At 40.9% G+C, this 26,831-nt stretch overlaps 1 protein-coding gene and 1 long non-coding RNA gene across 2 annotated transcripts in view; one reads left to right on the top strand and one right to left on the bottom strand.

Moving 5' to 3' along the window:
- The window catches only part of LOC146751662 (cytosolic carboxypeptidase 4-like), a 334,880-nt gene that overhangs the window by 284,418 nt on the left and 23,631 nt on the right, over nt 1–26,831 (top strand). The gene's annotated exons all lie outside the window — the stretch shown is intronic.
- On the bottom strand, nt 23,153–26,020 carry LOC146751663 (uncharacterized). The gene is made up of 3 exons (XR_014941275.1): nt 25,728–26,020; nt 25,466–25,557; nt 23,153–24,315 (listed from the first exon to the last, which is right to left on the bottom strand). It is a non-coding gene; the product is annotated as an uncharacterized LOC146751663 (long non-coding RNA).

A 26,831-nucleotide genomic window follows, 5' to 3' on the forward strand; every position in this document is an offset into this window, starting at 1 on the left:
CTGCACTGGGATGTTCAGATTACTAACTGTATTCACCATCCTATGAGTTTGATGTATTTTGAGCCATGTATACATTTGCGTTCCAAAACAGATATAGTAGAAACATGGCAAATCTCAAAACTCAGCTCCGTGCTCTCTCAGTACATGTGGTGTTGGAAAGGCATTTTCCTTGACATGTTGTGCCTGGTAGAGGAGATGAAGTACTGATGTAAATAGACTTCAGCTTCTTGCTTCAAAGGGATACATGCAACAAGGAGTAACAAATGAGTTTTTAAATTATTCCAGATATTTTGACAGTACCCTTTGAAGGAGATTTTACTGGTGACGTGGATCCCTTTTTGAAGAAAGTCTTTGGGAGAGTCAAGAGAAAAAATTAATTCTGTCCAGTCTAATGCTTCTGAATGAGGGGAATTGAATGCCCCAACTTTTATTATCCGACTTGATGAGAGGGAAAAGCCATCCATTTGCAGAGATGATGGAATCAGGGAGAGCAGCATCGAGCAGAGTGGCCATACGTTCATAAGAAATTGTTGATAGTTGTTCAAAACACCTTTGAAAGGAGGATTTGGGGAATTTCAGGAACGCTCTTCCATAGAACCCATCTTCATGTTGGAAAAGTTTTTCTTCTTTTGAGTCCAACTACTCAATTCACTGAACTGGTAAAGCAAGCTAGAGGTGAGGAAAAACTGATGTTGTTTTGTTGGTTGGTTGGTTGGTTTGATTTGATTTTGCTTGCATTCTCTCCAGTCATTTACAGTAGGAGAAATTAGAGGTAAAATTGTGCCTGATGTAACGGCAGCAATTGGCAGGTGGAGCCTGGCCAGAGTAACTGTCAAAAGTCATGGCCTGTCTAACAATTAGAAGCCCCCATCTCTACAAAACTCACCCCAGATAAATTGTGAGAGTGAATGTCCCTGAAGGTTCTGTGAGCCATCTTCGTGTGAGCGAGGATGTGACATTAGTCATGTAACGTGTGTTCCACAAATCATGTGCCATCTTGCTGAAGTCTGTCTCGTTCTGTTTAGAAGGTTAATAAATTGCATCTTTTTGTTTTTCCTATGCTATACTGGCATAAAACCAAGATAACTTTCTTGTTAGATAAGAGCCAATAGTTTGTATTTCGGAGATGGAAGTACTTAAATGCTGAGGGATAAAAGGACGGAGCTGCTGATAAACGGGTAGCAGAACTGGATGAAAAGCTCTGCATCCTGGCCCCTTATACAGTAACTGCAGAGATGAGAGTCTAATAAATGGGAAGAGCTGCCATTATCCATCCCCTGTAACCTGGCTAGCATTTACTGAATTATTTTATACAAGTAATGAACCAGTGAATTGCCGTGAAAGTGTGGCAGAAATAAAGCAGTATGCCAAGATGAAAGCCTTTCCTCTTGCTACTCTTTCAGAGGTGGACTGCTCTGGTTTGACCCATTTCTGTCCAAAATAACCAAATTGTTACTAATACATCATTTGTCCCTGAAATTGCAGTTCTGTTTCTTTATAGTTATCTATAGGCAATGAAAGATTTTCTTTATCTTCCTTATTATTGCGTATCACATATTATATTTCTGTGGAATTTTTATGTATGCCTTATTCATAAGCAGTTTATTACAGTCGATAGTCAGAAATTGGGTTGTTTTGAGGGAGTTTGCAGTCGCATAACGTTGTCTTACTGGCATACAGAAGCAATGATATTCTTGTATATCATTCTTGTAATTGGATGCCTAGTGCACAAACTTGCAAATAATTTTAATTTGGACTCATGCCAGTATTCAGGCACCAACAGAAATGGTTGCAGCAATGTTCTTGCCACAGAGCGTATTTGATAAGTACTTGCAGAAGGGAAATGAAAAGAGATGGAGTTTATTCTGGGCTTTCTGATGAGCATTCCAGTAAATTGTTTACATCATCTTTGAAATCTGAGGCTTTTCCTATTTCTGGTTTCCATTGTCTCCCACGTTTTACACTTTTCCTAAGTATGAGTAAGTTTCACAAGCATCCAGAAGTTTCTATCCAAAAAATCATCTCTAAAACGTGCATCTAGTGAACCCTCTGAGGCCTGGGCACGTCATTCAAAAGCAGATGCTAAGAAATATAGAAGAATGTTTTTTTGTTTTTTTTTTTCTAAATAGTTCTGCTTCCAGTTCTGGTCCAAAGTGATTCAAATTGGAAGCAGCTGTAATTGTAAGAGAAGTATAAGAGAAAAACAAATAGTTATCTTGTAGTAATCTAAGGAGTGAAGGATTAAATTAAGGTTTTCTGCTCATTGTGTTTTCTTTAGTTGTTGCCCATTGCAAACGTTTGCATCCTGTTTTCCGTATTTTCATGCTCCTTTTGTGCCCACCAATCCTTTTCAGTAAATTGTGATTCAGTTTTCAAGATATTCTAATGGTACCTTTTAGTCTTGATGATTTCACTTAATGCAACGATATAAAGGTTAATGGCATTTAGGAAATGAGCAAAGGCACATGGGAAAGAGCAAACCAACCAGGAGACGGTGAGCATTCATCTTCCTTGGATGGCCAGAGCAACATAATGATTAGTCTGCAAGCACAGCACCAGGGCTTGTGGCTTGCAGCCACAAACCTGTATTTTCTGGTCCTCTTAGGCTGGATTGAGTCAGATGAGCAAAGTCTTGGATGAGAACTCTCCACGGACTTGGCAGAAAAAATGAGTGTTATATCCTAACTCGGATTTTGTTGATATAAACAAAAGGAGAAATGTATATGGCCTTGAACTACAGAGAAATGAAAAATCAGCTGACTTCTCAGCCTTTTGGAACCAATTTCAAAGCTGATCAAATAGGATCTCGACTTCTCCAACTCCTAAATAAACAGAGTAGCACAATCTGAGCCCTTTGGAAGTAATAGCATCTTAAATCAGTTCCTTTGTCTCTGTTGTTGATAGATTATCGAGGGCTGTCTGTCAGTGTAACTGGAGAACAGGTTCCCTCCCTTGTTGTGGTTTGTAATTGCTTTGTGTTTTGTTGTTAGTGGTGTTTTTTAGGTTTTGTTTTTTTTTTTTTCTTCAGCACAACAGAAAGTAATGATGGGATGAGGTCATTGTAGATCTGACTTTGCAGAGTTGGAAGCATCTAGTTCTATGGAGGTACACTAGACATGGATGTATTTGGAACAGCAAAGCAGAGCCATCATGTGCTCCCCTCTTTCTCTCAACTCTTTTCCACTACTGTATATAATCGATCAGTTGCTGTAGCTCTGATGTTTACCACTTCTGTTTGGGGCTTAGTCTTAAAGGGCTTGTTCCAACAAATCCCTGCGTTTCTTTCCTTTTACTTGCAAATGATGTGAGCATCTCCTAGTTAGCAGCTGGTTTATTTGTTAAACCAAGGAACACAGCAGATTCTGTGGGACCCAGGAAAGGAAAACAGATGTTACCTTGATTCTGTACATTTCTGAATGCTGATATTTCTCTTTTTTCCCCTTCCAATATACCATAAACAGCTGATACCTGTTTTGTTTGTTTGTTTTCTCCCTCAACTACTTCTAAACCTTTCTAGATGCTAGGTTGCAGCCCAGTCTTCCCATACTCTTGGGAAGAAAGGTGGTAGTAGGTACAGATTGGAAAGAGTTATCGAGCTGCTTCCCTAGAAGCTTTTTTTTTTATTTCCCTAGGAAATAAAAAGCCAGACTACATGGAATCAGAAATGCAAGTATTCAGTCATACCCATTTTCTGGGAGTTGTGGATGGGATTAGATCGAAGATTCCCAGGTGCTGACATTGCAAACCCAGACAACTTAGATGTTAGAATCAAAAAATTCATTTGCAATTAATTAATTTATGGTTGCATGGAAAAGATGCTGCACTTTGGATGAAATGTTACTCTTTCTGAAGCCCACTGAACAGTTCTGAACGGTGCAGCCTTGAATATAAGTGGGATTTAAGTCTGCTAATGAAAAGAACTCTTGGGAAGGATGTGAGACAGAAAAGCAAAATTCCTAATGAAAACTAGCTGTAGTATTCTGGCAGTGTCTCTTTAAAAGTCTAAATATCATTGCACATCATCCTTTCAAGTTTTCAGTGGAATTACAGCGGCTAGGTTTTTGATTTCTGATGTCTCTCTTGCTTGTTAATCTGGTCCCATGTGGATTTATTGTACAAATCTATTTGGCAGCTGAAAATTGCCCTTTGATGAAGCTCATAGTCTAATCATGAACTCCTCAGGCATGGCAAATAAGAATGGGAGGTTGCAAAAGCACAGGCTAGAGGAGCCACGTTTGTCTTTTACTCTGCATGGATTTTAGAAGCATCTAAATTTCAAAGTCTTTTATACACAGGATTTTCTGCGAAGATTGATTTTTACCCCTCTTAGCATCATAACATTTGCCATGCTGGATCAGACCATTGGTCCATATGATCAGGTATCCTGTCTCATACAGTGTTTGGTTCCTCGTGGCTCCTAAGAGAACAAAACCAGGCTGTAGTGCAACTGATTCAATTACACTAAGACATGGAAAAGAAGAAATAATCCTACCGGCCCACCTGACCTGCCTCCTTTCTGCTTCATATGCTGCAGCATGAGGCCTGATTATTTCGAGGGTGTGGTAATGATAATGAGCAACTTTCTCTGTTGATAATTATGGCACTTTTCTGTCCCCTTTCGTAATATTTTCCCACACGGGATTTCCTGCAGCAGTGAACTCCACTAGTTCATACTAGTGATATTAGTGGTATTGGATATGCTGTCCAATATTGAATGTAAACTATATATTGAAATTTAATCTCACTTCCTCCTCCATTCTGTCCCTCCACTGATTTCTGCACTGTACTTCTCACAGCTGCTGTAGCTCCCAGGTTCTTTAATCTGCTGTTCTCTGCCACATCCACTGTTGTCTTTATTCATGGATGATCCAATCGTAGGTCCCTTGGTCTTGTCAAAAAGAAATCAAACTAACTCTATTCATTCTTGCCAACTTTGAAATCTGTAGGTGCATCCTTTCTTCTTCTTTTTTTTTCTCATCCAGTTCTTGTCTCTTTGGTCTTTCCTTTTTTATGTTCCCAATTGAGATTTATATTTTTTTTTCATATGTGCTAAGCTCCTGTACTGATAGCATTGTCTTTCCTCTTTCCCTTCTTCCACAACACTTATTTCAGCTTATGGTCCCAGAAAGAACCATCAGCTCTTCTGGTTTTGACCTCCTATACTACATAGGCAGCTTTGTACCAAACCCTCGTGTTTGTGTAAGATTTTTCATAGAAGAAAGAATTCAGACTGGATTTGAGAGCATCACATGATTGGAAATCCATCTGGTCCCCTGATATTTTGTTCCAGGGATCAGAAAGTGCTAAATATTATTTCCTTGTACGAATTTGAATTCGTCTGCCTGCTATTTTCAGATGTACTCTAGTTTTTTCTCTGTTGGTTTAAAGAGAGATTTAGTAACTTGCAGGTTCTTCTCTTAAAAATACTTACAATGCAACCAAGTTACCTTTCTGTTTTGATAATTAATTAAAACAGGCTGAATTCTATAATAGTTTGTATGAGAATGTGCAGGTAAGTACCTCTGAATTAGCTAAAGGAGCAAGTGGAAAGTCCTGTGCTAAACCACATTAAGCCACATGTCAACACTCTGAAGCAGAATTAAGGTGGCCTTAATTAAATTTGGCTTAACTCATTTCCAAAGTAAATTAAACCAAACTGAATTGCAAACACTTTAATTCTGAATAACGGAGGAGAAATATGTGTTTCTGAATGTGATAAACTTACAGATGAAAGAGGTTGCTTGTGCTGGGTAATCTATGAGGCAGAGAAGGCAATATGTTTAGACATGATATTTCTGGAGCTTCATGGCTTATCTTTAGGTAAGAGGCTCTGTTGTATACCACATATGGATGACAAAGAGAAACCTGCTATATTCTAATTTTTGTCCAAGGAAGAAATTTTTGATGCATGTGATGCCAGATGGTGGCTATCTGCAAGTGAAGATGCATGGTCAGAAAAGAGAAATTACAGCACACAGCCTATGGAAATGCAGACATTAGGGACAATTAAAAAGTGATTCACATACATACTATAAGTGGGGACAGATGAGAGGTGAACGAGCTGAAGACAGTAGAGATCAAAGAAGTTGTTGGCTACTCATAGTTGTGAGAGAAGGAGAATTTGGAGACATCCAAGTGCTGATGTTTTGCAGTATTTCTTTTACTCTCAGACACTCAAGACAGGCAGCTTCTGGAGTATAGAATATTAATCTTTGATGAATAGCTGCTGAAGTGAGACAAGGAATCGTTAAAATATTTTCAACCAAGTAATTATCATAAGCGAGTTCCACTTAGAAAAATGGACAAAGGAATAAACAAGTGTAAGTGTGATTTGGTGTCACACTTTCTTCTTAAAGCAAACAAATATGATACCAAGAGGAGCTTAGATGATGCATGTGGAAATGAGTGCAGTTGTGTGTCATGGGATACGTACGGTTCTTGGTGAAAAGGAAAGATGTATTATTGTTATTATCTAACAACTTTTTAGAGCTGAAATTGAGAGAAGGAAGAAAAGATGGAAAGGTAATGGTTGTGTAAATGATGGATAAACCGAACTGCTTTCCAGTGGTCATAGAGGAGAGTGGTCATAGAGACTTCTGTCTAGGTGTTATGTACCTGAGATTTTGTGTAGGCAGCAGTAAATTCTATTACAGATTCCGAACATTACAGATGATTATTTTCTAGTACAAAAGATGTTGTATCCAATATAGCTCTATTCTGGACCACACTATGATAGGAAAGGGTGAAATAATCTTCGGTGTGAGAGTTGGTGGTTACCTAGACACCAGTGATCATGACCCAATTACGTTTAATAAGGGCAGAGCGCATCATTTCTATTAACATGTGTTCATGTATGTTTTTCCCTTAATATGGGATAATAGTCCAGGACTGAGGATGTATTATAAATAAAGCAGACCACAAGAGGAAGAAAAAAAAGATTACGGAGGTATTATAAATTTTAAAACCAATGTTTTTAAAATAGATTCTGTTACATATCCCAAAAAAAGCTTAATCAAGAATTGAGAACACATTTAGTTAAAACCCATCTTGGTATAATAGTAAAGAGAAGGTGATAATTAGAGCATAGAGGACAGTGAATCATAACACTGATGAAGAATCTATGTAATAGATGGATTGTCAAGAGGTGGATTTCACTTCTTTTAGTCTGTTTCCTTTTTGCCAGTACTAATTGTTTACTAGAGATTCTGACAGATACGAGTAAACAGTGGTAGAGGCCATTTACCTAATCATGATCAAGATATTCTGAGGTGAAAAATGCATAGGTTAATTCTCTGTGAACAAAAGAAAAAGGGGAAAAAGGGTATCAGCCAAAGTAATGTAGGAATTAGATGTGGGAAGCTAAGAAAGTAACTGAAAATTCATGGCAATTGCTACTAAAGACAGTAAAAAAGAATTCAATGCAATGACTGGAAAAGAAAAAGCTATTCTTCTTATGACGTCTGATCAGAAATGTAACCTAAAACCCAAGGAGTTCTTTCTGAGAAGAGCCGCCTGAAGCCTGGTGTACTTCACAATTAAGTTCTGCCTTGGATTAAATAAGTTTTTCCCAAAGTATTCCTAACCAAATCTCTTACTGCGTGCCACCTCTTCTTGGCTATTGCGAAAAGTTTCCTTTGGTGGTGCTGGAAGTAGCAGGTGAACTTACACAAGAATATTGAATCAGAGATTCACTCAGAAACAAAATGAGAAAGGCGATTTTCAATGAGTTTGAAAACGATATTGCAAATGAGTCTGTGAGAGGAGCACAGCTACATACAATGGGAATAAAAAGCCCTGAAACACTGTCCATTTTGCAGTAGCTTATTCCTGGTAGAGATGACTTCTTTTACTAAGTAGGGTTTTAAGTATGTGTATGTTTTTGCCACATGATCAGAAGGACGGTTAGCATCTCAGTGGGAAGTATTCCTTTAAAAGCTGATGGCCAGCAGGCTACAAGTGGAAAGACTTGTTCTGACTTGGAGATAAATATAAAATGCTGTTAGCTTGTGAGGGAGCTGAGAATTGAATTAAGTAGTTTATTTGATTTGAAATGCTAATTCTGTGTGAAAACAATGGAGGACCAGCACTTGTTAAGATATTTCCTCTGCCGCTTTCTTTTTCTGTTATATTATGCCTTCAATTCCATTGTATTATTGTCTGTCTTGTGTTCTTTTTCCCAGCATTGAGAAGTAATAGAGTTGGATCTGACTTGTCATCTGGGTTGGGGAGAATGGGCTGTACAGCCATGTTGTGATGGCCCAGGGCATGCATGCATGCATCGCCAATTGGCAGTGATGGGAAAAAGGGAGACAGCTCTGTAACGCAGCATAAACACGCTTGAGCAACACAATACCTTGCTCACAACCTTCAGATGTCCTGCACCTGGGTGAACAGGCACCTAAAGTCAACACCGTGGCCAATACTACTGCTTTCCACCAAAGATGAAAGCACTGGATGAGCTATGTGATGGGCTTTATGTTCCCTGCAGTCTGATGGCGCATAGGAAGTTTGCAGCAGGCAGCTGGACACCATTTTCCCAGTGACCTTTTGCGAGCAGCCCTCTTGTCTTTTCTAGTGAGGGAGAATGAAGTAAATGGAGTCTGAAAACAGCTCAGACTGGCTCTGAAATAGTGACCGAAAGGTCGCTTTTCTGATCAAGCCATTGTCTTTGGTGATTGGAAGGGCTTCCAGAGGTCAAAGTGCTGAAGTTTTTCTAAATCAGGAATGCTTTCATGAGCCCCCGTGTGCACTGAAATGGCTGGAATTTCTGCTGGTTCATCAGTTGTAGGTAAATGTATTACATAGGCTGAATATCTGCAGCAAGCTACAGCACTGGTTCTGTGGTTTCATGTATTTGATCATCCCTCGCTCACATCAAATCCTTTAATTTGTGAAGCCTGATGTATGATTATGCTGGGGAGTGATATTAAATGTCAGCTTTGAAAATGGGCCTTGTCACGACTAATACGAAATTCACTCCTGTTGTTAATTTAATGAGATAGAGTGACATGCATCATACATTTATTAAATGACCATAATTATATTTATATTAATGCCAATCTCTGCCCAGGAGAGATTCAGGCCTGGCGTAATGGGACGTGTTCATAATGCAGAAGATCTCTGAATATAGATACAGTGAGAAACTCAGGACTGTAAAACCAAGGCCATGTTGTAGGCTGAGACCGAGTAGCTCTGAGATGCTTGGACAGCATTTTGGGTGGGTGAGGCTGTGAGCTTTGATGGAGGTACATGATTAGAGCTCGTGTCAGACCAACAGCTTTTTGGTTATTCCACATGCTGCAGGATTGGTTGAAATTCATTGAGGTATTGACTTGCTCTTAAATGTAATGCATTTGTATGTTCATTCCCTTTAAAAGGTCAACGAAGCAACTTGACAATTTTTAAAGGTAGCCTGCTGTGTCTGAAGTATATTTAGTTTCATGCTGTCTTCTCTGCAGGATATGATATCGAGTTGTTCTGGTGTTATACCGAGCATGTTGTGCATCGTTATGTAGACAAGATCATTGCTCAGACCTAGGAAACAAATAAGAATTGAATTTTTTTTCCGAATCTTTTTTTTTGTACAATTATGTTGTTTTAGGAAAATGGCCCTCGGTTATTGCTCTGGTTTCTTCTATCTGGTTGCATCAATTTCCTGGGAATAAACCAGATTTCTGGGACAGTGGCAGCTCTGCTTGTTGCAGGAGGCAAGAGCAGCCACTACTGAATTCAGTAGCTCCTGTCTGTTGCTTATGCTGATAGTGTCCACTTCTCCTACGCTGCATACTGATGTGTCCCCTGTCTTCACTCTTCTTGTCTGTCACTATAAACAGAGGGGAACAAAGTTGACAGTGTTGGATTGAAGGGCTGTAAGTGGTTATTGATTCCCAGCCTTCTCGCATGCATAGAGGTAGGGTATGTGTTAGAATACAGACACGAGCACACAAGTGGCAATGGCATGTTACTGCCACTGAGTTATGGGATGTGCATAATTGTTCTTTTCAATGCAGTAGCTAGGGGAACATCTGTATGCACACTAGAGGATGTGTTTGTGTGCTGCACTTGGAAGAAGTTGTGCCCAAAGATGTTTGTATGCATGCATTTATTTCTGGTTTTAGGCAGAACACAAAAGGTGTGCAACTGACATGCATATTTATTGCTTTAAATACATGTCTGTATTTTGTGCATCTATGCATAGCACATGTGGCTACCTTAAGGTCTATATTTTCTACGTACAGCTAGAATTATGTTGTGCTGTGTGTCATTCCTCTGTCGTATGACACTGTTTCATGGCTGTCAGTGGAAAGAGAAAAAGGAAGGGATGCATAACTCACCCTTTTGGCCAAACCATTCTTGCAAAGCACTTGTGGGAGCCTGGATTATCTCGTGAAGGGGAAAGGAAGTTCATTTCTAAATGAAAACTGAAAAGAAAAGGTACACAGCAATGATGAAGTTCAGGTTTCATTAGCTTTTGATGTCTGTTCACAGGAAAAAAATCATGTTTCCTTGGTGACCTTTTAATAAATGCAAAGCTAGGTGGGAAATCTGTCCTTCAGTTCCTTTGCATTTGTAACTAATTAAAGGTGTGGAGTGTGGTGTATAGGATTGCAATGAAGCCTGATGTCAGGCAGCACACTCGCAGTGCTGGGGTCTATGGATGTGTGCCTTGCTGTCCTGTGGGCTTCCACGTGCAGAGGAGATGGATGTCTTCTAAGGCTGTTTCGCATCTCCTCTTCTAGCTGAGATTGGAGCAGAAGGGTAAGGTGGGCTCCTCACACTGCGCAGCTCAGTTCTTATATGTATTGACACAAAGGGTGCTAAGGTGGTGGAAAGCAAAACAAAGCAGGCAATTGCTGTCAGTACAGGCTGTCTAAGCTGGTGTGACCTACTGCATTGTAAAGTGAGGGGAAGTGCCTTATTCCTTGTAAAGTATTTTCACTTCTGTTCATCCAGTGTTCATCAAGGTGTTGGAAGGAACGCAGCACATGTTCCTTGACTCTTCTACAGCTTTTTAGTAATATCTTTCTCAGCGTAGGTGTTGCAGAAATTAAACCAATCTGGTTACGTTTTGTGGCATAGGAAGACAGGATAAGCAAGGTTTGCCACAGCAGTGGGTGTTAGAGAAGCTGCTGACAGAAAGCAGAAAAGATAACAGACAGAAGTCAAGTCAGCTTCCATTTAAATACCTTCAACCTCTTGATTCAGAGATACAGTGTGTAAATGGTGAATTGTTTGTCATGTTTTTGATACTCACTGCTTCTGGACAGACATTTGATCTCAGGGTATTCAGGTAACGTTTTAGTGTCTGCCCTTAGTTGGTGTAGCATGAATGATGTCTTCTGTGAATTCATTGGTAGAGAGGAGGAGGAATATTAGCAGAATTTTCTGTGTCTTTTTGGAATAATCTTTAGTGATGCTCTCTGGAAGAGAAAACCTTAGATTTCTGAGTCTGTGTGAAAACATTCAGAGATGAGGGACAGCCCAAAGAGGTGTTGGTTTCATACTGATAAGATCTGGTGTGTTACATGCTGACATGCATCATAAGAATGAGTAGCACCTGACACTTCTGGGCTCACTCCAGATATATAAATGCAGTCCACTTAAGGCCAGGTTGCCTTTGCTTGAGATTCTGACTGGTTGGAATAAATGGGAGTGAAATTTTGTTTATTTCATGTACATTTAATAACACACATTTCAATCCCCAAGGTGCTTCATCAAGTACCCTACTCTTCTCAGTCAGTTCCCCTGATTTCACATGAGGATGTACAGCTGTGATAAGCTGAACTGAATGTGAGGTCTCATAACTCTACAATTTAAACAGTAAGAAGCTTCCAGAAAGGCCAAATCAGTCACTGAAGACCTTCTTTTTAAGACAACCAGAGCAGTCCCAATACAAATCATGTTTTACCCATATTATTTCTGTGTCCGTGTTACAGAGACTTGGCACAAGCCCCAAATACATCTCATTTATATATACACGCTTGACATTAACTGGAAGGGGGAGACTGTGGAAGTGGAGAAAAGACTCATAAAACCTTTAATTCTTGCAATGGCACGTTGGCACTTTTGTGTGCCACAGCTCAGCTACTTGTTGTATAGAGAGAACTCAGCCTATAGGACTGTGTAGGATTTGCATCCTATTTAGAGGGGAAAGCCAGCAGCAGAGTGCATGGAGAGTACATGCCTATGGTTTTTGAATTACACATTAAATGAGTGTTTGTTCCGCTGGGCTGGGTTTGTGCAGTTAGTATTCGTGGGTGCAAACTACAGACTGTGGAAGACTACAATATAAACATGAATGTGGATACACGTGGGTGTGGAAGACAGTCCAATGCATGTTCAAGTGTGCACCAGTGTGTCTGATGAACGTGTAACTTTAATTGTGTCTTTATGGATGGTTGTTGTTTGTTGTAATGCTAGAGTCTTAGAAATGTGTCCCTGTACATCTGTGATCATGTAAATGTGTGTGTATGCACAGATCTATATAAATGCCTGATGAGAAGTGCTCAGGGTTTCCAAGTAGGAGATAACACAGTGTACCAAAATCAGCGGGAAACTCCAGTGCATTCACATTCAGCCATCATTTTGTTCTAAGAAAATGGGGATTTTCCTTCATGAAAGAAGAGGCACAAGTGCAAAAGGGCTTTTGTGGCACTGACTGTGCAGCTGATTGTCAATCTGAGACGGAGGACTTTCCATACGTGCCTTTTTCTTTCACTTACCCTCACAGATGTGACCTCTGGAAAGAAAAGCTAATAAAGCCTTTTTCCCCCCACAGAGAAACACACATAAGAGCTTGGCAGAAACTGCCATTTCTTCAAAGTCATGTCTAACAATTTTTCCACCAGCACCAGCTCTTCCTTTTAGTCTCTGAAAAGAAGGCTTGCCAGTAAAAGTCCAGAAATAACTTCTCTCACTAGAACCCGTGTTTGCCAACAATAGCTAAGGAAAGGGAATCTATTTTTGTATCTGGATTGTAGTGTGAGATAGTTCTGGTGGCCTAATCTAATTGTGGTTTAGGATGTTGTAATCTCTGTATTGAGGTATATGGGAGAAAAATAGTATGTGTGCCTCTTCTGAGAAAAGAATTAGGGTCAGTGCTAGCAGTAGGAGAAATTGAGATAATACCAGATAGTCTCTGTTTGGCAGCCAAGGCCAAGTCTCACTGTCTCCAAGCAAGGTAAGCAGACCAGGCTTCTGAAGAGTACTTGGATTCAGCCACGAGTCCACATTATTAGGCAAGTCCATGGTAGTGTAGCAGATCCAAAGTGAAAACACACGTTAGTAATTCAGGGTGATGTTTGTGGGATCAAACAGCTCAGAAACCACTTGGCAGGTCCACAGTGACAAGGTGATGCTGGGAAGTCAGTTCTGTGAGTCAGAGTCTCACCATAGGGTACACCATATACACACCATAGGGTGTGCTCAGGTAAAAGCATGTAAGCGTTGCTACAGGAGCTACAGACCTGCAGTTTTACAGCAGAGCCCTAAGCTGAAGTGGGGCTCTTAGAATAGGTAGAGGGTATGGGTAAAGGCCCCAGGCGGGTCTGGCTGAGGACCTTTATGGCCTGTTAGTGCTTTCAGAGCTCTGAAAGAATGATTCATTTCACCATCAGAGTATCATGTCTGGGTTGTCTCTGTTCTGTATCAGAACTGTGGAACAGCTGCTAAAAATAAACCTTAGAAAATCTATTCCAGACTTTATACGAGACCCTGTCTGTGTTGAGCAGGAGATCTGGGGTTCATTCAGACAAGTATCTGAACGCCTCACAACCAGCTGGGTGTACTCAACATGTGTGTTAGCTGTTCTGAGTTTTGTAACTTAAGCTATTAATTTAAGGCTTCTGTTCACTCTGACTAGCTAAGATCCTGACAGGGACTTTAATTCACAGGCATAAAGCTCTGACAGTCTCTGCTTCTAACTGCCATAATGGACAAACTTGATGGGCAAATGCGTTTGTTATTTTTCTTAGGAGACAAAAACTGATTCAGGTATTCAGTTGCTGTGATAATAGCTATTCTAATAGAAGCAGACGTCTCCTAGTGTTATTTCTATCTCTTGCCAATCTTGAGCTTCACCACTCTCCTGAATGTGTAGCTTTTTAGTCCTTCTATTTACTGAAGGTCTGTAGTTGTACACTGCCTTTCTGAGAGAGCTCAGATTCCACTTGTCTGTCCCTAGTGGGCAGGATAGAAGGTACTCCCCTCCCATATGTTCAGGGGCACAACTGCATCTGCAGAGCTTTGAGGTTCTTTGTCAGAGAGTAGTGCTTGCTAGTTACTCTAGAAGCTGCAGGTGACCCAAAACACTGAGCAAGGGACTCCACACTCTCTACGAGTGTGGGATTGGCAGCACATCTGCCTGATAGAAGGTCTTTATCTCACAAGAAAAGAGAGAAGAGGGAAGCAACTGCTGCCGTGATCTCTGCAGCTGCCTGTCATCCTGCCTGAGTGAGTTTGATGTGGTGCTGTTGCTTCTTTACAGAAAAAGACGCAAGTTATTTTAAGACACTCTTATTATTTTTCTTATTTTTTGGAAATCTTAATCTTTTAAAATATGGCAGGATCTCGAATTAGATGCTTCAAACAATTTTGCTTCCAGCAGTGAGGGGTGAAGTGTAGGAGGTAAAGAGAACTGTGGGTTACCTCCCCATCTCTGCTGATGTCCTTCACTAGGTGCCCTTCACTAGGTCACTCCTCCTCTGATTCAGCATCCCTGTTGGCAGCTTGCAGTACTGCTCTCCTATCTCCCAGAGGATATCCTGCGATTAATTGAGGGATGTATCTAAATCGCTTTAGCATGCAAGCCAAAAGTCATCGGGGGCAAAGCTGTTACTAGGGCAGGAATAAAGGTCAGACCCTTGCTGACATGGTTGTCTTGATTAATTACTACACTAATCTCTATAACTCCTCTTCAGCAATATAATTTGGCCTCATCCCTTGCTTGTTTGTTGGTTGTTGTGGTTTTTTTTCCTTCCATTTTCTGCAGCTTAGTGGTGAGAGAATTACTGAATAAACCCACATGGAAAATGCTACTTCTCTCTTTCCCACCTCTTGGCCAAACCTATGCCTCATTCCCCCTTAGTGTCCTGGGGGAATGTGTCTTAGTGTCCTGGGCAGCCTTAGCTGGTGGGGGCAACCAGCCCATGGCAGACAGTTGGAACTCTGTGATCTTTAAGGACCCTTCCAACCTAAGCTAAGAATCTATAATTCCACGATTCTTAGGGATTTGAGGAGTGATAGACAATTACTTGAATTACTAGGAACATGATGCATGGAACTGGCAAAATCAGTTCATTTGATACTATTTTCCTGCAGCTTTTTTTATGTAGGAAAGTACGAGGTCGGTGCAAGAAATCCTTAGCGTCCCTGTTCTCTGGGTGAAGTGTATTGAAGGGCTGAGCAGCCAACCATGGCTGAGGGCAGGAGGTGCTGGTAGTTTGGATTCTGCGACTAATACAGCTCTGGGGCTCATTGTTTTGGGACAAACACTTTTGAACACAGAGACTGTGCAGAGTCCATTAAGGATCACCAGCAGCATCAGAAGAAGATACAGAGGGGCTTGGAGAGGAGCAGAAGGCAGACTGAGTGAACGTGTGTAGTGAAGGGTAGTGAACCGAACCTGCTTTGGATGAACAAGAGGGAAGATTCCCTCCAGGTTACTGCCCAGTGGGAAATCAAAGAAATGAAGAAAATCACTCCGTGTTTCCTATTCAGCTCCTCATTCGGATCTGTTGTATTTTCCACTCCTCTGTGATTACGTCCGTGTCTCAGTCAGGTATTGTTTTCTGCTTGAGTTGGGAATGTTCCCTAAAGCTGTTCCGAGTGCGCAATACTCTCTCATTCTCTTTCCCAGGCCAATTTTGGAGTGAATTTTGGCAGATTACACAAGTGCAGAGTGTTTACTGTCCTGTCTTACATCATCATTTTCCCGTATCGTTTATTTTTCCTTTGACAGATTTTTAACACTGCCAGTCTAATATGCATCAGAGATTGTCGAGTATTACCATAATGCAGTGTATTGTGGGTAATCCCATGCAAATTGTTCTGTGGAAAGTCATGCTAAATTATCTTCTTGGGGGGAGAAAGAAAAAGGCTTTTGCTTTCATTTATTTTAACCGTTTGTTCTTTGGATTTCAGAGCAGCTGCCAGTGGCAATGATTTAGAACAGTTGTTTGACACTCGGCACCATGTGAGGCGATGCTCCTCCTCAAAAGACATGGTGCTAAATGCATGGCGTTGTGTACGGTGCTAGGTTTATTGTATACGTGTCTCCAGTGTTCACATTTAAAACGTTGGTAGGTTGTCTAAGGAAAAATCTGAGTGTATGTTGGGTTGGCACAGTGAAGGTAGGCATTGCCAATTTTTCCAGCTCCATTGTATGAACATATTGAGGAAATACCAGTTCTTGTGAGCCTGAAGTGCATCAGATGTCTCTTGGAAGAGGCAGATCTGATCATACACGCTCTTGTTTTCTTTTTTTCTTTATTATCAAGGTCATTTGCTTGTAAACTGGCTGCTTTGTTCTTTCTGAGGTCCATATTACTTCCCCAAACCGAGACAGTAATCCTCCTTCTGGATGGAACACTTGATTGTAGTAGAAATGATTGCAGTGTCACAAACAGAGGATTATCGTTTTAAGTGGAAATCATAAAAACAGGTTGAAAAAGACTTCTAAGAAAGAGGCAGCTTGTTCTTATGCAAATTTTCTCAGGTAGTACAGCTGCAAGATAAGAAGTCTTGAAAGCCTATAATCTGGAGTCAGCATCTTCTCTGTTAATACAGGTTTGCCTGCGTCACACTGTGAACGGTCAGTAGGTCTCCAAAGACTCAGAGAAACTTAGTTTATTCTTCTGAGGCCTACATATCTTTCTCTTTTTGCATGATGCTCTGGAGGTTGAGGCATTACTCAGCTGCTGTGCATTTGCTTCTGGCTGGTCTCCTCTGAAAAAGACAAAGTGGAAATATTCATTGCAGAACAAGAGGAAATATAAGCTGCTTTTGTGTGAGTCACATCAGTTATCCCACTTGATAGAGATAGTTGCCTCCCCCTCACCCTACTTCTGTCTCTCTGATCTTGTTTCCCTTTCTTCAGTCTGTTCCTTACAGCCTTCAAACACCTGATTTCTTTTTCTCTTTCTTTCCAAAAGCACAGTAAGTGGAGAAGTTAAAGTAAGCCTTTGCTGGTGGGATTATAAGAGCAGTAAAGGCTTATAGGTGGTTTGAAGAAGTTTGTGTCTAATTGACACTCATCCTTGGTAAACAAGTCCAAACGTCTGAGCTCATGCTGCTGGTAGGTTCCTTGTGGGCAAGCAACAGGGGCTCATATCTGCTGTAATAATGTAGAATATTCAGTTTTGATCTCTGTTGTTTTTGTTTGCTGGTTCCTTTCTTTTGATACTAATCGTATTCTCAGCCAAAAGAGTGGTTTAAAAAAACCCCATCAGCCATCAGACTACTTGTACCAGCGGACATCTGGGTTGGCAATAAAGTGAGCCTTTGGACTCCGCAGACCTATAAATCCTGGTTAGCAGCTGGTGGCAACTGTTTCACCTGGAGGAACTTATCTTGATGTCTGGCATCTGGTTGTGTGGTCTGTATTCCCAAGACCCTTCACAGGATGTCCCTCCTAACCCAACCTTCTTGTAAAAAGATCATTCTTTCTCCCTGGGCCTTTTGGTAAAATACGTCTGTTAAGGTAACTTTCTGACATATTCAAGCTGCAAGAAGCATCCTGTATCAGAATAATTATGCTAACACCCATTAGAACACAGCCAACAAGCCCCTTCTTTGTACTCCCATCCTTCACCTTCAAAGGGAGCAGTTACCAGGCTGGATTCCTCACCAAACAGTGTGTCTCTTTCCTCTCTGATCTGAACTGGGCACGTATGCCTTTTGTGCTTTCCTGTGTATCCTTGGCTTGGGAAATCAATGGTTCCTTTGTTGCTTTAGAAGTGCTAATACAATGAATTCTGGAATTGTAGTTGCTTACTGTCACTGATCACTTGGAAGTGTGTTAGGTGGGGAAACCAGCTTTGGCAGCTGGCTGAAGATAACCAAAGAGAACTTGTGAAATGAAAAAAGATAGAAAATTGACATGAGGAATCCTTCATAATATAGGGGAAAAGGCGCAGTGTAAGGGGACAGCCATACAATATATGTGAAATTTGAGAAACGAGAAAGGAAGGCTCAGAGCTGCAGATGGCTCTGTGCCCTTACCTCTCACTCATGAGTCTCTTTATGAAGACGTGTTTAAAGTAAATGTTTAAGGAGACCAACAAAGAGAAGGTCTTGGGCTGATCTGTGAATATGTGCATGGCAATTTAACTGCAGGAGCTGGCGTGTGGCGTGGCCCAGGCAAGGGGACTGCCATCGGGTAGAAGTTTTGCTCTGGTGCCAATGGAAGCAGGAGTCAGAGGAAATGAGGGATTTAGTATAGAACAGACTTAGATCTGGAAAAAAGAAGCATGCTCCAAGGCATAATCAAAAGGCTCTGGAAGGAAACAGTGGACCCTCAGGACTGGAATAATAAGGAATTGTGAAGGCTGAGATTTGGATGCATGCTGGAGCTATTTATGCTGTCCTGGGGCCACAGGCATGTTGGCAGAGCTGGTAGGCAGCCAGGACAGGCACAGAGCAGAATGCTGTGGGACCACTCTGGCTGTTTTATGCAGGAAGACAATGTCTGCACGTTATCTGTCGGTGTTATTTTATATTCAACCAAGGCTACAACACACAGAATCAGGTAAACCTCAGGTTTTATTGCTGTAAGAGTTATAAGGGAACAAAGGAACTGAAGATTCAAACTGGTAAAATCATTAATAATGGCCAGTGGGGTAGATAGCAGACATCTCAAACATGCTAAACAATGTGCTCATTCTGATTCCTTATGTTTTAAAATTTACTCCAGAGGTTGAGAACCACCAAAAAAAGAAAAAACCTACGAGAAACACAAGGGCAGGGAAGCACAGTGACTGAGTTAATTGCCTTGATGGCATGAGTGAAGGGAGATGCAGTATACAAAGTTTGTCATTTGTTAAGACTCATATTTAAGTGAGCAGCATTGGTGGACATCCTAGTTAAGTCAGAACTAAGGAGAAGAGAGTTTCCCTCACCCAAAAGAAATCCCAAAGGGATTGGAGTTTTGGGGTGAGGCACAAAAGGGTCATTTGTATAGTGAAAATCTACTTAAAAGTCTGGAAAAATAGGTGGGATGTATTAATCATCACTGGGGTGGGAAGAAATGGATAGTAAGGTGACTCCAGCTACCACTCTGTTTTGGTCTGTATTTCTTTAATGACTGAGAAATGAGGAGAACAGTAAAATGCTAAGATTTACTGTTTGCAGCTGATATGAATTATACAGTAGGAAGGAGGACAGCAAGACTGTGGTTACGGGAATGGAAGATAAAATACAGACGGTGGCGGGGTAAAGCATGTTTGAAGGAATAGTTTAAAGCATTCAAACACATGGTTGGGTTCTGAATTAGCTCTGACTGTTCAGGAAAACATAAGTAGCGATTAGAAAGACAGCTCAATAAAGATATCTGTGCCATGTGCAGCAGCAACAATAAAGAAGAAAGTGAGTAAGATGCTTGTGTATGTGAGAAAATGTAGGCTTGGAAGATGCTATAATATCCCTATAGACGTGAATGGTAGTACCTCCTTTGGACTGCTTTGTTATTTTCTTTGTAAGGCAAAAGAGATAATGAAAGGGGGGGCTAGAGGAAGCACACAGTGGCCTGGAAGGCAGATTCGATATGGGAGAGTATTAGTGATACTTGAGCTATTGAGAGAGAAAGGGAAAGAGTGCAGAGAGCTCAGCAGTAACACTCAGCACTGTGCTGGGGAGAGGCTTCACAGTGATGTGGATATTTGGTGGCAGCGTAGCAGGAAGCAAACTCGCCACCCCATTAAATTCCACTCCATGTAACGTTGCTATCAGGCCAACATGCAGCTTTGCCGGTCTGCTTGTGTCTGTAATGTGCTAGCATGGGAACAGAGCACCAGAGATCCTGTGGGGCAGACAGCTATCAGGCTGGAGCATGCTGTGATGTCTGGGTCATGCTGTGCTGGCTTCTTTCTAAATGCACTCTAGTGCCTAAATCATTATGTTGGTGCAAAAGTGATACCATGATCCATCATGGGGTCTTATTTTGTATGGGGAAGAAAAGCGTACTAGTGTTGCTGTGTCATTTTGGTCAATACATATTTTCATCACCTCTGGGATGGGCAGAATGGCATATGTTTTATCAGAGTAAGAGGGAAAGGCTTCAAAGCTTTCTATATTGCAGATTATGGTATAGTGAATTTCAAAATAAAATCTACTTTGTAATTTCCCAGTAACTATAAATACTTGCTCTGCTTTAAAGCCACACAGAAAAATAACAAGGTGTTGTGTAACATAGAACAATATGGAGGGCATTTCATGAAAAGATACAATTGGTTCTTTTTATAACACATAATTAACCAGGAGAACCTGATAGTGAATGACATTATGGAGACAAATACTGTACTAAGAATGTTCAAAACAGGTTAGACGCTTTCTGAATAGCATCTGTATTTACGTTAGCCAGAATAAACATCATAAATCCTTTTGTTGCCAAGCATGTGGTGATCACCAGCCAGGATTAGGAAGTTATTTAACTCCCACGGTGAAATATGGCCAAATGAGTTAAACTCATAGCTGAAAATGCTTGGGTGGGCCTGGAGTCTGCTCACTTTTCTGTATGCTGAAGTTATTCATACAAGCAGAGAAGTGGAAGTAGAGAGGGAGGAAAAGTGATCCAGGGATTAAACTGCCAATTTAGGACTTGCAAAAATTCAACTTCTTGCTTTCCCAGACTGCTTTTATGAGCTAATTCATTTGACACAGACTCTCAGATGTACTTAGAGCTCCACCTCACATTTAATCTTCAGGCACCTCAGGCTATAACCTGGCTGTGACTTGTTCCAGGTTCCATAGAGTTCACACAGCAGAAGGTGTACGAGTGAGAGAAAGCCGTGGGTAGACTACAGATGAATGTTGAAGGCACAGTCAGATGGGGTAACAGCAGTTAACCTGTTGCCAGTACTGGAACCTGCATTAAAGACAGAAATGTTCTTGAACAAAGCACTTGGTTGTCACCAGTGTAAAGTAGTTTTCTTTTCTTACACTGCCCCAGAATCACTGTATGACCTTGAACAGTTTCCCCATTTCTTCTTCTTGTCTGCCAAGTAGGAGAGTTAATTATCTGGAGCACTATTTGTTTTCTTTCAAGAATTAGCACTTATTTTTTCTATTTATTTTCTGTTTTGTTGTTGTTGTTGTTTTTCCTGACAAACAAACAATGACAACAACAAAAACATACTGACAATTCCCACTACTTTTGTTCTTTGCCCTCTGGACCTTCTTTATGGCTCATCTACGTTGGTTTTGCTTTCTATTTTTGTCCATCTTTTATTCCTGATTCAGCCACTTTTCACAGTTATGCCCCACATAAATGTATGCATTGGTCCCAGTGATACCCAAGAAGTGATCTGGCAAAACTGGACCTTCTGGTACCATGTACTACCTTCCATCTCAGGAAGCAATGCGAAAGAGGTGCACCAGCATCCAGCAAGTATGGAAGCATTCCATACCCAACCACTACTGCTCTGTGTGAGTGTGCAGTCTCTGGGGGAGGGTGATGAGAATATATCCCCATCTTTATGCTTACTTTGGTTGGCTATCTATGCTATCTGAATAAGTAGAACTTGACAACCAGTTTTACCATTTGCTAAATCCTCAGTTCTCTTACAAACAGGCCTTTCAGGCCTCTTTCTGCTCTCTGATCTGCTTTCCTCCATCCCTTGAACAATCTAGCCTGTAGCATCTTTAGCCAGGGAAAGAGTCCGTTTGAATGACAAATCAATAACCCATCTTGTGACGAAACAAAGAAGTTTGCTCAGTCCCAGCTGAATCAGAGCATCAGCTAAATTCAGCAGATTTTCAGGGAGGGTTGACAGCAAGCTGGGCCTTGTTTCCTCACCTAGTAGCCAAAGTACTGAGGAAAGCGAGGATGGGCATTCATAACGAAGCACACCTCTCCAACAGTGAGATGGGGATTGAGGTTTCCATTAGTTTTCCTCTTGTTATCATTCCTCCACATCAGCATCCACTGACCTCAACCACCCCTCCCTCTTTCTCATCCTTTTATCTCTCCAGTCCTTTTATCTTCTGTCTTTAACTCAACCCCTCTCATCTTTCTAGAAATTCAAGCTACCCAATTTTTTTTTCTCCATCTTCAGCCTTTTCTGCTTGCTTAATCCCTTTGAAATCTTTTGGCCCAAATTTCTATCCCCTAAACTTTGTCTGTTTAGAATGTCATACCTACTGCTTAGGGATCTCTGGGCCATGAGAAAAACTGGCTTGTTCCCTACTGTCCTCATCTCAATAGCTGGTTCCCCATTGTGCATCAGCATGTTTTCTTTCACAGGGGTTTAAAGGACACTATCTTTTGGGGCTGGCCCAGGCTAAAATTTCATCTGCAGGCACCAAATGTTTCATTCAGCTGTGTGGTTTGTCCTGTGCAGCCTCGAAGTAGTTTCTATTAGTATTCCAATGGAGAGCTCACTGATGGAATTAGTGGGAAACCAGACTGCCAATTTATTTATACCCAGCCTTAGGGCATAACCATTGTGCATGTGTAAAGCTGTTGAGATGCAGAGTATACTCTGCATGTGTGTGTGTATGTGTTGACTGGAAGTAAGTTTGCAGGGAAAAATATTGCCTCAAGGATTGAACAGTGCCCAAAAGTGACCGTACTGTGTGCCAAAGATCCCTTTTCTCTGAACGCAAGAGAAAAATGATGGCTCTGAAATCTGTTGTCTACTTGTGTTTATTAATATCTTTCAACTCCAGTTTAACTGCAGCTCTTGTTACCCTGGTGGAGAGAGAAAATTCTAATTTAACTTCTGGAGTCCTTCCACCTTCAACAATATCTGTGTTATGAAACTATCGCTGCCTTTGGCTTGTGGGGTTGTTTAAAGCATATGAGTAATGAATAACGAAGTTTTCCCATTACATTGTCTCTTAGCCTGTGATGTGTTTTTAGGTAAATTGAGAGACGTTGGAAGCATTTAGTTGTGAATATATAGTTGATGCATCAGTGCTGAATGCGAATAAACTCTTTTTCCGGTATAATTTCATCAACTTTCATTAGGAGAATTTTTATTGCCATTATCTTGGCCAAATGATAAATCACGGAATAGCTTTCTTATTTTTCCCCCTCCTTCCGTGTTTCCTATTACTGTGACACAGTGTCATTTAGGAGATGCAGATGAACACCTCACTGCCCTGTTATGATAAAAACAGTTTGGGCAGAGAACAAATGTACTGGTTTAACTAGACCAAGAGCTAATAGGTTGTGTTCATTTAATTCATCTGATTAGCCATGTTGAGTTCCTCTGGAATGTTTCTTCCCACCAAATCATATATACAGATACATCCAGATATTAGAGCATGGTGATGTCTCTTACCATACTGTCTGCTGTGGTATGAAAAAATGAGAAGAGATTAGCAAATAATGTCTAGTTCCATTATTCTTTATAACAGCCAGGAAACTATAAACCTGTTATCCTTTAACATTATGTCTTCAAAAGACATGCATGAGGGGGCCCAGGGGACCAGTGGGCATATTTGTATTGCGCAGCAATGTGTGTATTGAGCCAATGCTGATCCAGACTGGCACTTTCATGTTATGAAGAGCAGAAACTATGCAAAGATATGAGCTGATCATCAAAGAAGAATACCTTTGTTAGCATATCCATGAGGCTAAACTAATTAAGACTGATGATCTTGTCTGCAGCTTTCTGGTACAGTTTTCTGATTCAGACTTTGCTTAGATTTTGCTGGCTTGGAAGACTGCACTGCACTCCGCTTCTCATACAGATGCCTCCAGAGGAGGATGGAGCCATGTAGGATTGTGATGGGGAAAGATAGGGTCTCTGAGAGTTCAGGACATTGCAGAGGACCTGATGGCAGGTAGAACAGCTTCCTCCTGCATGGTAGTGGCAAACGGGTTATATATTGTCACTGTGAGTAGAAACAATCCAGCTTGACTGCTGTGGAGCTTCTTAACCAAAATCAAAAGTTCACCACTTCTCTTTCTTTATCTCTTGTAGAATTTCAAGAATTTCAAGCAAGGCAGGAGGGGCTGGTTTCTACCCAGAGCACCAGCTCTTGGCACTGCTGGCAGATATCATTAATGCTGTTAGTTTGATGCATCAGTTCTGTCAGCATCTTCACTTTAATGGTAGTCACCAATGCAGCTCCAGCTCCTGCCTCTGCTGAGAGCTGAGGAAGAAGAGGGAGAGCATTGTCTGAGTTGGAAAATAAAAGACTGCCTGTGTTTGAAGTGAATTAAATGTGTTAACTTGTAATGTTCTAGCTGAGGTTTCCAGCTGTTATTCCCGAGCTGTCTGTTCTCGAAGCAATATGGGTCCATCATAAAGCAGCTAACTTCAGAGCATGAGCACTTACTGTCTGAGGCTTCTCAGGTGTATTATACTTTTATTATTATTATTTCTCTGTTCATAGTTTCCTAAGGCCTCTTCATATCCTGAATAAAACCCTGGGGAATTGTAAGCCCACAGGCTGAGTTTTAGCACTGTCACTATTCGCATCTCCTGGATTGATAGGTATTTAGTGTGCTGCCTGGATCCTGGAAACAGGACCCTAAGATACACCCCAGGGAAAGCCCCAAGATGTTCCTTGTATTTTTTACCCCTGAGAGAATAATTCCTTTGCTGTGGAAGTGACTTATTTTTGCTCAGAAATGTCACCATTTCCACCTGCCAATTGTAACTGCCACACTAAAATGTCTTCTGAAGTAAAATAATGGAAGTGAGGAATCTATGTAGAGCTGCTAGGCCCTCGTTGTTTTGTATTAATGACCATTGGTTCCTCTAAGCCTCTTCATCTATTTTCTTCCCATTATTAATAATTACTATAGTTCATTGCACCTGGCTCTTACTTAGCAAAGCTTGCAGTGATTAGGATGGGAGAAGAAATGGTGTTAGAGATTTGCTGACTGCTTTAAAGATATTTAAGAGACTTTCTGAGAGCAGAAGTCAGATCTCCAGAGTCCTTTGTCTACGCCTGGCAGGGAGGCTCTGTTTTCTCATATTGTTTGTGTGCTCTTCTAGGCACGTCCTCTGCTTATCTAGCTGTCCAACCACTCAGTATATGTACAAGCTCAAAATAATGCATTATTTGTTCATTATTCATTATTATAATTACCTATTCATATTTATTCATATAGTTTGAGAAAACAAGCAGAATTTCAATGTGGTTACTATAGGAAAATGTGTTTGTTATCAGATAGGGCTGCTTTAATGTTAGATTTTATTTGTACATGCTGGACTTGCTGGAGTTGAAGTGAAGGCATTCGCCTTGTAAGACATTTTGTGGCCTCTAACAAACATGAACCAAAAAAAAGCATTACAAGGGAGCTGTAGATGGTCACTTGGGAAGCCTCTTTTTTCCATCCACCTCCATGCTGTTGGCTCCCAATTTCTCTCAGCTGTGCAGAAGATCCTAGAGAAATTATAAGTGCAACCTTACATAGGAAACATAAACAAATTAAAGAAGGCAAAACAAAACTAACTACTAAGAAACAGGAGACTGGAGCTCAGCCCCCTGTTATCAGTTACTGGTATATTATATATATATAATATATAATATATATAATATATGGGCTCTGTTACCTGTAAGATGTGCAGTAACAAACACCGAGTGAAGGGTCAAGAGCAGGCCATGCTGGTGTGGAGCACACACTGTGCTTGTGGCTGGTGCCAGGGCTGTGAGCACGGACTTATGGCAGTTGCTAAGGAAACAGTCTTGGAAATGGGATTGGAGTTCTTGTCAGAAGGTTGGCTGCAGAAATGGTTTGTGCTTCAAAAGCACACGGGGCTGATACTGACAAAGGCTGCAATTGTTCAGCAATTGATTCAACCCCTGGTGTGATAGCATTAAGGAGTAACACATGATGTGATCACTAAATGCCAAAGATGAGGGATTTTGCAGTTTCTTTGGGTTATTTTCGGTGACTCTTTTGTGGTTTTGGAGGTTTTTTTTGGTCTCTTGCCATCTCACTGCTTGTGAGAAACTACCAGTAATTACACCGGATTACTCCTATGTAGGCCCTTGATGTGTTACTTTTTTGTTGGGTCTTTATTTTTTTAAGTAGTGAAAAAGCATGCACAGACAATTCAAAGTCAGGGCTCTTCCATGTGAGGATCCACAGCTTGAAGGAGTCCTCTTGGAAAGGTGATGTTGATAATCCCAGTCCTGTTTTTGCATTTCTTTGCCTGCACGTCCCTACTAGAGACATAGGCTTTTAATACACTGAGAAATTCCTCAGAGTTATTTGTTATTTTGCAATTACTTTGTAATTGATTTTCTTAAAAAGCAATTCATAACTTGTTAAAGATGTTCCCTCCTTCCCCTCTTCACTGTTTTTTCTCTAATCTCTGCCACTGTCCAGTATTTACAGTCATAAAACCTATTTGTTTCCCATTGCTTAGGGAGATGACGCTTCTAGAGAGAGAAAAAAGATGAGACCTAATGATTTGTAAGAGTGTATTTAGTCAGATCCTCTTGGGGTATGAGTCTAATTTGTACAGTGACAACTTCAGTGTAAGTAACCAGAGCAGTTACACTACTTGCCTCTGTTGCCTCTGTAAAATAGAAGCTATTTTAGAATAGATCCTGTAGAACAAATGCTATCATTGAATTCATGATTGACTGTATGGGAACCTGAATGAGGTGATACTGTAATACTAAGAGCTGTCCTTCTGAAAAACAGTCTC

Source organism: Coturnix japonica, unplaced genomic scaffold (assembly GCF_054131305.1).
Source record: "Coturnix japonica strain WE unplaced genomic scaffold, WE-NBRP24 Scf069, whole genome shotgun sequence".
In the NCBI taxonomy this organism is placed as follows: domain Eukaryota; kingdom Metazoa; phylum Chordata; class Aves; order Galliformes; family Phasianidae; genus Coturnix; species Coturnix japonica.